This window comes from Micropterus salmoides, unplaced genomic scaffold (assembly GCF_014851395.1).
Source record: "Micropterus salmoides isolate LMB-PRFRI ecotype aquatic unplaced genomic scaffold, ASM1485139v1 Ms_hic_scaffold_2, whole genome shotgun sequence".
NCBI classification, from domain to species: domain Eukaryota; kingdom Metazoa; phylum Chordata; class Actinopteri; order Centrarchiformes; family Centrarchidae; genus Micropterus; species Micropterus salmoides.
Window position 1 is genome coordinate 36,010,035 of NW_024041150.1, and position 15,205 is coordinate 36,025,239.

The 15,205-nt window shown below is 37.6% G+C and overlaps 2 long non-coding RNA genes across 2 annotated transcripts in view; both read right to left on the reverse strand.

Moving 5' to 3' along the window:
- Positions 1–12,547: 12,547 nt before the first annotated feature.
- Positions 12,548–14,167, reverse strand: LOC119912461. The gene is made up of 2 exons (XR_005446162.1): positions 14,136–14,167; positions 12,548–13,362 (listed from the first exon to the last, which is right to left on the reverse strand). It is a non-coding gene; the product is annotated as an uncharacterized LOC119912461 (long non-coding RNA).
- Positions 14,168–14,551: 384 nt separating this feature from the next.
- LOC119912458 overlaps positions 14,552–15,205 on the reverse strand; it is a 29,118-nt gene continuing 28,464 nt past the window's right edge. Inside the window, exon 4 of the long non-coding RNA XR_005446159.1 lies at positions 14,552–14,588. This is a non-coding gene — a long non-coding RNA (uncharacterized LOC119912458). The remainder of the gene's footprint in view (positions 14,589–15,205) is intronic.

The window sequence follows — 15,205 nt, forward strand, 5'->3', positions numbered from 1 at the left end:
ACTCTGACTTCCTTACAATTTTTTTTAAAATTCCTTTACACTCACGCAATTGTTTAATACTCAACATGTTTCTACAAAATGATCAGTTCACAGAGACACCATGGTTTCTTCAGTATTCACTAGGTTTATCACAGGATCAGGCAACAGCAAAGCAAACTATGTCACAATTTGTATGTTTTCTATGCTACTAGTATATATTTAGAATAAATGACGGTGATGGATAGTTATTTGATGAGTAGCCTACGATCATAAATATAAAGTTACTGTTTAAGGCAGGACACTTATTCAGTGGTCAATTTTGAGATTTTGGTGTATTTTACTTTTATATCTTCTTTTACTCTTATGGAAAGAAAGCTTCCAAAATACACATTTAGATTTTGTTTTAAGCCTACTACACTTCGTCTGTTTGCTTCTGTAGATTTCTTCTAAATGAACTAAAACAATCTAATCTGCATATTTGAACATAACATTTCAGGGTATAGGAGACTTGATGTAGGTCGAGATCATTAACCGAGAAAGCTCTGTTGTGATATGCTTTATTTATTTTCTTTATCCGATTCTCATTACATTAGCTCAGCTCATGAGTCATGCATGTTAGCAAGACTTATATATGCCTTTTGTCTTTTTGCAAATTAGCTGTTAACTCAAGGCACTGGCAGCTTAGTCTTTTGTTCATCACCACTCACCTCCACACAAGCCAAAAAAAACACAACTGGGAGGGGCTGCTGCCTGTCTGTGCATGCTGCGTAGAGACGCGGAGCGAGAGAGAGGTAGAGAGAGAGAAAGAGAGAGAGAGAGAGCGTCGGAACTCGACAGTCTCATCTCCCGACCTGATATTTAGATTTTTTATTCAGTAAATATATTTGTTTGACAGGAAAGCTGCACGCAAACAGGAATATATATAATGTATAATATATAAATTCATTTATTTTTAAAAAAAAGCACAGCAGATAAAGGGCACTTTCTCTTGAGGAAGAAAAAGGGCAGGTGCTTGAGCCCCATGTGTGCACATGCCTGCTCACAAATGTTCTGCAACTGACTTTTCAAATATAGCCACTTCTTTTAACTTTAAACAACATGTCTATGGGCAAACACATAACTGTGGTCATACGCTGGAATTGGTTTTTACCCTGGGTGTCAGCATTTCCTCTGTAGAATTAGTGAATATGACCATATCTGTTCAGCAGCCCAGTCAATCCAGCACTGATTACTGCAGCAGAATATCTTCAGCAGTTTCTATTCATCCAAAAAACATGAACAAAGTTCAAATAAATCTGAGGAGAAAGTTCTTCTAAGGTCTATTGAGTCAACCTACCAGTACCAATGAGTCTGCATTCATTATAGTTGCTGCCGTAATTTGTGAGCACTTCACACAGGTACAGGCCCGAGTCCTCAGTCCTGAGTCTGGACACATGAAGTCTGATTCGTCCTTCTCTGAGGACGTCTTTGTCACACTGGACTCGTCCTACAAACTGTTCATCCTGAGACTCTGGGACCTCAACACCTTCATGTAGAAGATACATCACTGAATCCGTACGATCAGTTAACAGCTCTCTCTCCTGTAACACAGGAGAGAGAGGCAAAAAGGAGAGGCTTTTTTCACGCAACCTTGTGGGCCTTGCTTTCAGTATCATCATTAACGGTAATAAAAACCCACTCACACTCAGATGTGGCAGGAAGGTAGCATGCCTACCTCCTGTCTGCTGTTCAAAGCTGTGTGCCACTGCCTGTGTTCTTACTGCCTGTGTGCTGTAGTGTGGAGTTCAAAACAAATGTTCCCAAGGGGACAAATAAAACTATGTTTAAACTTGACCTTTCCACTTTTTAAGCCAAGCCATGTTGTTTAGCCAGAACATGAACTGAAAGTGGCAAGTGAGCTATTTTCTTCTCTAGCGTTGTTTGTTCATGAGCTGAGTCATTGTGACTCTTTGTCTTGACTTGATGGGTTTTTTATTTTCCCTTGACAGAGGCTACATCATGCTGCCACTGTGTCATCTGTAATCCATATACTGTACAAATTGTTAAGAGAATTGCTATACAAGTAGGCTTCTCTGTATTTGATTAGTATTGTTATTTATTATTATCGTAATGCAAAGATTTTCTCCTCTAGCGTTGTTTGTTCATAAGCTGAGTCATTGTGACTCTTCATCTTGGCTTATGACACATGATGGGTGTACAATCAGCCTCAGTAACTGACTTCACTACTCTCACATACATTGAGATCTTGTTCTCTGTAATCTGGGTGTTTCAACAACCTTAGAAAGTTAGAAATATCTCAAGTATTGATGGATCCACTTGACATTGTTCATGATGCCCAGTAGATTTATCCTACTTATTTTGGTAATCCTCAGACATTCATGTCCCCCTGAGGATGAAGTGTAACAAGTTTGGTGACCATTTAACCTCTGGCGCCATCATCAGGTCAAACGTTTAACTTGTGACCAAATACCTGCAAAACCCATTGCATTCCCATCAGCCTGAAATGTAATTTGTGATTAATGCTAATTAGCTTGTTTGCATGGTAACACACGAAACTCAGATGGTGAGCATGGTCAACACCGTGTCTCCAAAACATGTTAGCATGTTGGTGTTAGCATTTAGCTCAAAGCACTGCTGTGTCTAGCCTACAACCTCTCTGAACTGCTAGTGTGGATTGTATAATGCAAATACAGGAGGGGAGTCATATCTGTGCATTCATGACCCATGTTTTCAAAAACATTCCTCTGGGACTTTTTATATACTTAATATTGTTTTTTTTAAGGTTTATCTGTAACCCATGTTTATCTCTCCACTTGTTGCACGACTGAAAGGTGTGGTAGGTGCAGATGTTTGTACGCAGCGTGTGTCCTCTTTTGTTCATGCCAGCTTACAGGATTTGAAAATGAATACACTGTATGGTTAAACTTCAGAAAACAAGGGTACTAAGATACTCTGATGGTTTTATGGATTAACAGTTGGTGATTTAACTCTATGTGTATATTTGACCAGTGTGAACTGTTAGCTCCTTCCTCTCTCTCCTTCTCTTCCTCTCAGTAGTGGCAGAGCCTCATGGCTTTGAACAATCAGGCAGAGAAAAACATCAACGTCACAGAGGAATGGTTTTTTGTGTTGAGGGGCGACACCAAGTGCAGTTTGCAAGATGGGTGCAGTGTGACAAAGACGCTCTCAGTACGGGATATGTCAGACTTCATCTGTCCAGAGTCAGGACTGACGACTCAGGCCAGTACCTCTGCAAGATGACCACTAGATTCTGCAAGGTTGGTTAAAGAGATCTCACTAAACATTGGTAAGTCGACTCAAGGTTGTCACAATTTTCATAATGTTTGTTGCCATCAGACTCTAAAATATTTGAACACATTTTTTCAGCTGCAAAAATGTAGGGTCAAAGTTAATTCATAATAAAATACTTTTGAGTACCTTAAAATGTCTGCGTGCTACAAACATCCAGCTTTATACTGGCTCTGAGGGTTTGTCATTCACCATGGCGACTACTACAAACTGAATATTGACAAGAGATTGAAGTTTGATGAGTTTAGAGAAAGAAGAAATCTGGATTCACCTACATCACAGATTGTGTTTAGGTCCTGTTTGTTGGTTACTTCCTGAATTTCCCTGCATGTCAATGCTCTCAGTCCAAAGCCGTTTGTTTCTGCTGAAGATGTAAATCTTCAAAAATGGGTCATAAATATTTTTGTTTATTTTTCAGCTCAATATTTTTCTAAAATGGTAAATGCTCTGTTCTTGTATATTGATTTTCTAGTCTTCCCACCTTTCTGGAGCTTTATACTACATCACATTCACCCCATTGACACACATTCACACAATGAGCAGCGGCTAAGGGAAATTAACAGAAATTAACACATTAACACAAATTCACTGGCAATTTGGGGTTCAGCATCTTGCCCAAGAACACTTCAACGTGCATACTGATTAGTGGACGACCGCTCTACCCTACCTGAGCCACAGCTGCAAAGTTTTTAGCCAACGTTATTCAAACAGGAGGAAACACCAAAAGAGTAATGACATTTACTGTTGGTACAAAGAGTACAGAGTATTAGTATGAGTTCTGTTAAAGTATCAGCGAGGTCTGATAACCTGGTCTCTTTATTATACAGATAATTTCAAAAAATGTTCAGAGTGTACTGCAGTGGTGGAAGAAGTACTTTTACTTACGTAAAACTCGTAACCCCAAAGTCGAGAAAAACTCTGTTAAATATATCTGTGACACTTTTTTCTTGTTTATTCATCAATGGATCAAATGTTGAAACTTTATCTTATGACGCTTATTTGTTATTTGTTCAACAAGGGTTGAAAGGGTTGATGATTGCTATGCCTTGAAGCTAAATCAGTAAATATATGAATTGTCCAAGTTGAATGAATTTTCTTTTTAAATAATGTATTTTCATTTTTGTCAGAAAATTACTTTTTTTTTTTCATTTTCCACAATATGATTTTTACAAGAAAAAAAAAAAATTAATGTAACCAGTCAAGTTTGTAACTGGAGTGTTAATGAAGTTTAATATAATTGATTGATAATTGATAAACTGTTTTAGTGCTTCTGTCTCACACACAGAAATGTCACAACAACTTCTCTCACAAAAATAAGGATTTATTTACATTATGTACACATTATAACCAGAACATTATGAAAGGCAGTGCATTGTAACAACATCCATCAGCAGACACAAGACTAATGACTGATATCAGCTGGTGGGAGAACACAGTGATCAATGACTGAACCAACTAAACGGCTAAATCTCAATGATGCCTCTGAAAACGCTTCCTGAAAACTGGAACAACCGGCTCAGTTTAGAGATCCTCCAACCGAAAGGGAAATATTATTTCTGATATTTCTGATGAGACCTTTGAACACCTCTTCTCCATTGTGCACGTCCTATTTTGACATTTCTAAACTAATAAAAACTCCTTCAAGAAGCTTCTTAGAGATGAAATTGATAATGCTGTAAATATGAAAACTCCTTAATGTGCTGGTTCTTTTGTTTTCTCCTTCAGTAAAATGTTTCTTCATCACATGAATAACATATACATTTGTTTGATCTCTTATTTGACTTTATTTTATCCCTTTTATTTTGTTGTATTTTACTAATTTTATATTTATCTTAAACATGTATTTTACTCTTTTCAATGTTTTCATGTTTTTATCTTGTATTGTTTTTGTATTATTGTCTCTTGGGTATTATTGTCTGTACACCTGTTAAAGCACTTTGTAACTTGTTTTTGAAAAGTGCTCTACAAATAAAGATTATTATTATTATTATTATTATTATTATTACAGCAGCCAGTGATCGGCCCACAGATGAGCGACAAAAGCCAACAAGCCAGGGAACTATGAAGGATGAATATCCTGCCATGTTTAAAAACTAAAGCAAAGTTCTGAAATTGAATGTTTGAAAACTCAAAATTGAACAACAAAGGTTTTGCAAGATCAAACGATCAAATCAAAGATTTAAAGTGTTAAAAAAAATAAAATCTCTGCAAACATTATTTTGTATTTGAGTTTTCCTTCTTCAGAACTGCAACACTCTTTTCACAATTTTTCATCTTCTCCCAGTGCATTAGTTTGTTTTAAAGGTTTGAAACCTTGTAAATGGTAAATGATCTAAAAACTGGTGATTGTGTGTTGACTTTTGTTGGACTGTAGTATTTTAAAATTAATTTGATGACATTTATTTTTGCTTGGTACTAGAGGATGGTGTCAAAGTAAAAAAAAAATAAAAAAAAATTATAACCTACACAAAGTTCTTAAAGTTCTGAAAGTTCCACAGTGCTTTTGTTCCTGGAGTCATTTTACCAGTTGAAGTTGAAATTGAAAATTGACATTTTGGAAAATACATTACTTATTGGCTTTCTTGCCGATAGTCAGATGTGAAAATTGATACCTCTCTCATACAAAATATGAAACTACAGCCAGCAGCCGGCAAACTTATCTTGCTGCCGGCCAAGTAATATTCCTCCACCACATAATGCTGTGATTTTACGCTTCAGTTTATTTACAGATTAAACAAACAAGACTCATGCTGCTTTTAAAACTCATAAAATGGTGATAGAATTTCATTTAAATATTATAATGTTTCAAAGTCTAAAAACTCACGAGACAGGTACTGGGTGGACGGCTCAGACAAACAGACATGTTAGTTTGTGTCCATACAACATGTCTGTAGAGTCTAGTTCAGCAGCCCAGTCAATCCAGCACTGATTACTGCAGCAGAATATCTTAAGCAGTTTCCATTGAAAAAAATTATCTATTGAGTCAACCTACCAGTACCAATGAGTCTGCATTCATTATAGTTGCCGCCGTAATTTGTGAGCACTTCACACAGGTACAGGCCCGAGTCCTCAGTCCTGAGTCTGGACACATGAAGTCTGATTCGTCCTTCTCTGAGGACGTCTTTGTCACACTGGACTCGTCCTACAAACTGTTCATCCTGAGACTCTGGGACCTCAACACCTTCATGTAGAAGATACATCACTGAATCCGTACGATCAGTTAACAGCTCTCTCTCCTGTAACACAGGAGAGAGAGGCAAAAAGGAGAGGCTTTTTTCACGCAACCTTGTGGGCCTTGCTTTCAGTATCATCATTAACGGTAATAAAAACCCACTCACACTCAGATGTGGCAGGAAGGTAGCATGCCTACCTCCTGTCTGCTGTTCAAAGCTGTGTGCCACTGCCTGTGTTCTTACTGCCTGTGTGCTGTAGTGTGGAGTTCAAAACAAATGTTCCCAAGGGGACAAATAAAACTATGTTTAAACTTGACCTTTCCACTTTTTAAGCCAAGCCATGTTGTTTAGCCAGAACATGAACTGAAAGTGGCAAGTGAGCTATTTTCTTCTCTAGCGTTGTTTGTTCATGAGCTGAGTCATTGTGACTCTTTGTCTTGACTTGATGGGTTTTTTATTTTCCCTTGACAGAGGCTACATCATGCTGCCACTGTGTCATCTGTAATCCATATACTGTACAAATTGTTAAGAGAATTGCTATACAAGTAGGCTTCTCTGTATTTGATTAGTATTGTTATTTATTATTATCGTAATGCAAAGATTTTCTCCTCTAGCGTTGTTTGTTCATAAGCTGAGTCATTGTGACTCTTCATCTTGGCTTATGACACATGATGGGTGTACAATCAGCCTCAGTAACTGACTTCACTACTCTCACATACATTGAGATCTTGTTCTCTGTAATCTGGGTGTTTCAACAACCTTAGAAAGTTAGAAATATCTCAAGTATTGATGGATCCACTTGACATTGTTCATGATGCCCAGTAGATTTATCCTACTTATTTTGGTAATCCTCAGACATTCATGTCCCCCTGAGGATGAAGTGTAACAAGTTTGGTGACCATTTAACCTCTGGCGCCATCATCAGGTCAAACGTTTAACTTGTGACCAAATACCTGCAAAACCCATTGCATTCCCATCAGCCTGAAATGTAATTTGTGATTAATGCTAATTAGCTTGTTTGCATGGTAACACACGAAACTCAGATGGTGAGCATGGTCAACACCGTGTCTCCAAAACATGTTAGCATGTTGGTGTTAGCATTTAGCTCAAAGCACTGCTGTGTCTAGCCTACAACCTCTCTGAACTGCTAGTGTGGATTGTATAATGCAAATACAGGAGGGGAGTCATATCTGTGCATTCATGACCCATGTTTTCAAAAACATTCCTCTGGGACTTTTTATATACTTAATATTGTTTTTTTTAAGGTTTATCTGTAACCATGTTTATCTCTCCACTTGTTGCACGACTGAAAGGTGTGGTAGGTGCAGATGTTTGTACGCAGCGTGTGTCCTCTTTTGTTCATGCCAGCTTACAGGATTTGAAAATGAATACACTGTATGGTTAAACTTCAGAAAACAAGGGTACTAAGATACTCTGATGGTTTTATGGATTAACAGTTGGTGATTTAACTCTATGTGTATATTTGACCAGTGTGAACTGTTAGCTCCTTCCTCTCTCTCCTTCTCTTCCTCTCAGTAGTGGCAGAGCCTCATGGCTTTGAACAATCAGGCAGAGAAAAACATCAACGTCACAGAGGAATGTTTTTTGTGTTGAGGGGCGACACCAAGTGCAGTTTGCAAGATGGGTGCAGTGTGACAAAGACGCTCTCAGTACGGGATATGTCAGACTTCATCTGTCCAGAGTCAGGACTGACGACTCAGGCCAGTACCTCTGCAAGATGACCACTAGATTCTGCAAGGTTGGTTAAAGAGATCTCACTAAACATTGGTAAGTCGACTCAAGGTTGTCACAATTTTCATAATGTTTGTTGCCATCAGACTCTAAAATATTTGAACACATTTTTTCAGCTGCAAAAATGTAGGGTCAAAGTTAATTCATAATAAAATACTTTTGAGTACCTTAAAATGTCTGCGTGCTACAAACATCCAGCTTTATACTGGCTCTGAGGGTTTGTCATTCACCATGGCGACTACTACAAACTGAATATTGACAAGAGATTGAAGTTTGATGAGTTTAGAGAAAGAAGAAATCTGGATTCACCTACATCACAGATTGTGTTTAGGTCCTGTTTGTTGGTTACTTCCTGAATTTCCCTGCATGTCAATGCTCTCAGTCCAAAGCCGTTTGTTTCTGCTGAAGATGTAAATCTTCAAAAATGGGTCATAAATATTTTTGTTTATTTTTCAGCTCAATATTTTTCTAAAATGGTAAATGCTCTGTTCTTGTATATTGATTTTCTAGTCTTCCCACCTTTCTGGAGCTTTATACTACATCACATTCACCCCATTGACACACATTCACACAATGAGCAGCGGCTAAGGGAAATTAACAGAAATTAACACATTAACACAAATTCACTGGCAATTTGGGGTTCAGCATCTTGCCCAAGCATCTTGCCCAAGAACACTTCAACGTGCATACTGATTAGTGGACGACCGCTCTACCCTACCTGAGCCACAGCTGCAAAGTTTTTAGCCAACGTTATTCAGGAGGAAACACCAAAAGAGTAATGACATTTACTGTTGGTACAAAGAGTACAGAGTATTAGTATGAGTTCTGTTAAAGTATCAGCGAGGTCTGATAACCTGGTCTCTTTATTATACAGATAATTTCAAAAAATGTTCAGAGTGTACTGCAGTGGTGGAAGAAGTACTTTTACTTACGTAAAACTCATAACCCCAAAGTCGAGAAAACTCTGTTAAATATATCTGTGACACTTTTTTCTTGTTTATTCATCAATGGATCAAATGTTGAAACTTTTTCTTATGACGCTTATTTGTTATTTGTTCAACAAGGGTTGAAAGGGTTGATGATTGCTATGTCTTGAAGCTAAATCAGTAAATATATGAATTGTCCAAGTTGAATGAATTTTCTTTTTAAATAATGTATTTTCATTTTTGTCAGAAAATTACTTTTTTTTTTTCATTTTCCACAATATGATTTTTGCAAGAAAAAAAAAAAATTATGTAACCAGTCAAGTTTGTAACTGGAGTGTTAATGAAGTTTAATATAATTGATTGATAATTGATAAACTGTTTTAGTGCTTCTGTCTCACACACAGAAATGTCACAACAACTTCTCTCACAAAAATAAGGATTTATTTACATTATGTACACATTATAACCAGAACATTATGAAAGGCAGTGCATTGTAACAACATCCATCAGCAGACACAAGACTAATGACTGATATCAGCTGGTGGGAGAACACAGTGATCAATGACTGAACCAACTAAACGGCTAAATCTCAATGATGCCTCAGTTCTGACTGACTGAAGAAGTCCTTCGGATGAGGGACGAAACGTCTTCCAGTATCTTCAACCAAGTCCAGTTGCCCTTGATTTTAACCTTCGTTGGATATTAGATAAGGTGAAATAAATGCGCTTAAATACACATCAAAGAAATAAACAATGGCTAAACAAACATGAGGCAAACAATGAGAATGTTGAGTTCTATTGTGGGAAGAATTTGATTCATAGGGAGAAAGAGAACTAATGAAAGCAATTAGATAATATTAGCTTGGTTAAATTTGTCTAGGAGTTTTAAGGATCAAAGCTAATGGATTAACAGACTATTGGTCATCATGCCTTGTCACTGGTTTTAATGTCTATTTTAAAAGTCTATTGGTGCGTATTTTAATCAAATATCTTCCCACAATCAAACCTTTAATGTCAAACGGTTATACCGTTCTTGTTTTTAAGCATTTGATAAAAGGGAAACTATTAAGTTACTGTCAATAGTTAAACATTAAGTTTAGCATTTCATAGAAATCACATCAGATGAAAGGAACTCAACTAGCTTCCTGGATAATATTGGCTGTTACACATTCTTACTTGGAGAATATAAGCAAGTTATATGAACATGGCATTAGATTACGAACGGATAAATACAGAGTGACAATTATACATCATAAACAGCATTTCAGAACGATGGCATGTAATACTTATTTTGTCCTCTTGGGGGAACTCTGATTCCATGAAGAGACTGAAGATAGCAAATGATTATTTCTTTAAACAATCATTTGCTCAGGAGCTGGGGAAATTAATTATTTAACACAGGATACATTTCGGTTATATATAATTTAGTATAAGAAGTTAGAAGGAGCTGGAAATAAAGCATTAGTTAAAAACATCACTCAAATGTCCAACGAAGGTTAAAATCAAGGGCAACTGGACTTGGTTGAAGATACTGGAAGATGTTTCGTCCCTCACCCATGGTCGTTCCGTCTTGGCCACAGGTAGTCTTAACGACTGTAACGACTTTCGTCACAGCAACAAGGAACACTAACGAACCAGCAGTATCGATGACCCGGGTCAACGACCCCACTGAGGTTAAATAGCTGAGTTTCCCTGCCAGTCAGTCAGAACTGAAGAAGTCCTTTGGATGAGGGACGAAACGTCCAGTTGCCCTTGATTTTAACCTTCGTTGGTTAACTATGACCTGGATGACTGAGAATCTTCATAGACATATCACTTAAATGTGAATATCAGGAATCATTGCTCCAAATTAAAACACTGCAAAATTAACTTATATGGATTCTTCTTTTCAGTAGCAACAACACAGTAATATAGCTACTCTAATGGAGTGGAGAGAACCGTTTAGTAACTTTACAAAGATTATTTAATTAAACAAGGTAATGCAAGTTTTGAGGAGACAGTATTTCTTTGTCCACACAAAGGAATGTGGACTGTGACCTTTCTCCAGCTGGAGTTTCTCACCAATTCACATCTGGGTTTGAAGAGGAGAATATCCTTTGATGTGAGGTCATTAAACAAAGAGGAAGGACAGTTGCCATGGTTACGTGTGTGGAGGGGCAGTTTAGGGTCTCCTGCCCTCCCTCCTAAAAGAGTTCTGATAGGCTGTTCAGGAGAAAGTTAATTTCTGGTTAGTGTTAGCATTTGTCATTTTAACAGTCAGGCACCGAGTCTTATCTCGGCTGCACCAAAGGTTGCAAGTTTTATGATCGAACTGTCCAAAACCGCACTTAGGGAAAGCAAACCCTTTGGGGTCGCTTCAGCTGACTGTTGAGGATTGATATCTCAGCACCCCTCCTCTTTCCCTCAGGGAGAGACAAAGAATTTGGGATCTCCAAATATATTTGATATAAAATGAACAAATCCACACTGGCTGATCCACTACATTGTTTACATTAAGGTTGCCGGTTCTAATAAATAATATAGTGCATGTTTTCTTGGTAATGTAAGTTTTTTTTTTAGTTCATTCATTAAATGCTGTAAAAACATTTGTTAGTGAAACTTTTCTGTGTCTTATTCTGGGATTTAAAAAGCTTGGCTATCACAGTTAAAACACTTTTAATGGCATTGTTTTAATTTACAATATATCCAATAAATATTCAAAATAAATGTATACTTTTTTTTCTAAGTAAAACTCACTCACTGTGACCAATAAGAACAAATTTACACGCATCACAAATAATGCCTCCAAAATATTTGGTCTCCCCACCTCCAACCTCTCTGACCTCAATAGGAAAGCCATCCTCTCAACACATTTTTCATTCTGCTGCCATCAGGACGTAGATATAGCTCCCTGGCCTGGAAACAGGCTCGCTATAGCAGGAGTTTTATCTCGTCTGCCATAACACTACTCAACAAGAGTACTTGCTAAGTAAAAGGTATGTTTTGGTTTTGGAGTCAATTTGTGTATAAAGTGCACGTTGTTCTGTATGTTCTTGTTGTGTAGATGTGAGGTAATGTGTGTAGATGGTTGAAACAAATTTCCTGGAAAGGACAATAAAGACTTTAATCTAATCTAAAATTTTGCATAGAAGATGTTTTTCAGTGAACTGGCCGCTTCTCTACTTGATGATTTGACTAAACAGCTGAATAATAATTTTGTCTTCTCCTCCTGCAGTTTGAGCAGGTCATTATTTGGAGATTTTATTTCATCAAATACGTCTGTTAGCTGTCAGAAGACGTTCGTTGGTCAGTTTGATCACTTCTCACATGAACGACCTCTAAAACATCTATTATTGATCTATTATTGATGTTTTGCAGAATCTGTGATGTGTTTGTTTGCAGTCTGAAGGACACAAAGAACAGACGCTGCCTGATTACCTGCTGGACTTTATTTTAGATCAAGTCAACTGAGAAATTTATATCTTCATAAAAAATACAGAGCTTATACTGGTTTAGACAAATTCACCACGTCAATGAAAACATTCAGATGTCATGTTGAAAATACATTGAAAAAGTCCCTGAAAACGTCTGTTTACAGAAAAACACTTATAAAGTTTATACAGTCTGTTACACATCTGTAAAACACAGTCCCTCCATGCTCTTACAGTCAAATTACATAAAAATAGCAAGGGATATTTTCACACAGTGGAAAACAGTAGTCAAACTTTATGTTTACAAACAGGTTAGAAAATGCTTCATAGATTAGAAAGTGCTTTGCAGAAAAATAAAACTTTCTGTCTGCTTCTAAAGAAGCATGTTTAATGTGTTTATGCTGGATTCATTGTTTCCATCTCATGTCTATTATTGATGTTTCAGTTTAGTTATTGTTGGGCCACTTCAAAGAGTCAAAAGTGCTTTGCAGAAGGATGAAATACTTTTGTATAAAAGCAGAAATAACAAAAATACACACAAAAAGCAAATTAATACTTGAATGATGCTTAAAATCTATCTGAAATGTAACCATTATTAATTATTGTAAAACATCTTTTCTGACAGCACATAAACGTCAGATTAAAACAGGATGACTCAAAGTCCTAACGTCACATGTTGGATGTTTGTCTTCTCCTCCAGGCTGCTGCTGGTTTCATTTTTTTTCAGTTTGCAGTGAAATCAACACGCAGAGACTTAAACATGCTGCACACTCTGTGAGTCTTTGTTCACGTTAGTTCCTGTTGGTAAACGCTGCTGTGGATTAGTTTAGAGCCTGAACTGTTCTCAGAAGACCTTGTTGGTGAAGTCAGGTTTCAGTCTCTGTCAGACTGACTTGTGGTCAGGCCTGGATCAAGGTGCATGCTGGGTAAATAGTTTATGCTTAATGCTCCACTCAGATCTCTCTTCATTTATTTAACCAGGAGAGTCCCATTGAGATTAAGAACCTCTTTCATAACGGTGACCTGGCCAAGACAGGCGTTTTGTCCTGTTTCTGTACGGGTATTTGGCACAAAGAGCATAAAGAAGTCCTGAGAACCCAAAGAGTTTCACGTGTTACTTTTCTGCATTATAAGTACACACAGGTGTCTCGGCAGCAGACCAAGAATTGCCTTATTTATGAAGGTGTACCAGTGACAGAGCCCAGGTGGCCAGAGGAGGCCATCCTACCCAGAGTACAACTCTTCACAGCTATAATCTGTCCAAGTCTGTATTTCTAAAGAGCCTCAGCTGGAGCTCCTCTCATGTCTCTTACTGGTGTTTCAGTTTAGTTATTGCTGAGTCGTGATGCAGTGGAAACATTTCAGACATGATGCTCACTGTGATGGACGGTCTGACTCAAGTTTCGAGGGGCAACACACTCACATAGAAATGACCGTTACTGTATGACTCAATAAAATATTTACAAATACACACCACTACAGTAAAGTGAGAATAATGATCAGCACTCAAGTCTGTGTGATTAGTAACTTGGCTAAAAGTAGAGCACACAGATGCTTCAGTGAGAATCAACCTGCAGAAACTTTTACCATGAAGAAGAACTGACAGGAACTTTATATTCATCACATTGCTTCCTTCAGACATCTTGGACCAGACTGACTTGTGGTCTGGATCCGTTCACACTGGAGCAGCAGTTGTGGTTGTGGATGTAACTTGGTTTTGATCTTTCTGATAAGCTCAGCGAGGGAACGTCTATCCTGGTCTTGACCTGTGAGACTGACATGAGACAAAATTAAGTGCAAACAACGACTCAGACAATCATAAGAGGAAATAGATCGATTTTAAAAACAGAAGCGCAAACTTACTTTCTTTTAACTCGATGAATGAGTGTAGCTACACATCTTTCAGCTGCAGCGACTAGAGCTATTACAGCAGCAATTAACAGAAGTCCACCAGCTACAGCTTCTTGAGTAGTTTATCGTTCTTCCAGTCATATGATGTGTCTTCTTCCTCCTCCGGCCCTCCTGGTGTTTCTTTTACAGCTGCATGCAGATAGAAAACCAGTGTTTGTGTCTGATATCAGGAGCATCAACTCAGCAGTGTTGGACCACCGCATCAACAACATTTATACCAATTTAGAGACAATGAGAAACTAAATAAACAATCAGATGATTTAACAGCAACCAGTCACCTAACAGAAGTTACACCTCTTGGCCAGATGGTGACACTGTAGAGAAAATTTACCAAAAACCTGCTGAACAGTCTGACTATAAGCTGCTTCTGCTTCCTTAGTTTTTCACTGTGTGTCTCAAATTTCAACTAACTGTCTGTTTGTCCTTCATGTTGATACAGTGTTAAAATCAGTTTGCAGAGATTTGGAAATTGCTTGTTATCTTGTTATAGTGAATTAATCTCAGTAAATATGCTGAGTGTTTGTCAACATGTTATTATCACAGTAACCAGGTGGTGCAGTGGTTTATGTTGCACATTTTGAAGTAGCTACTAAAACAATGTTTTTCCTTTATATCAGATTTGTGCAACCTTTATGAGGCAACAGTTGGCCTGTGATGCACTATTTCTACATGGTAACCATGGTAACAGCTCACTGACCCACCTTCAGGTGTGGTGAGGATCACGTCACTGTTCTCTCCATGAGAGG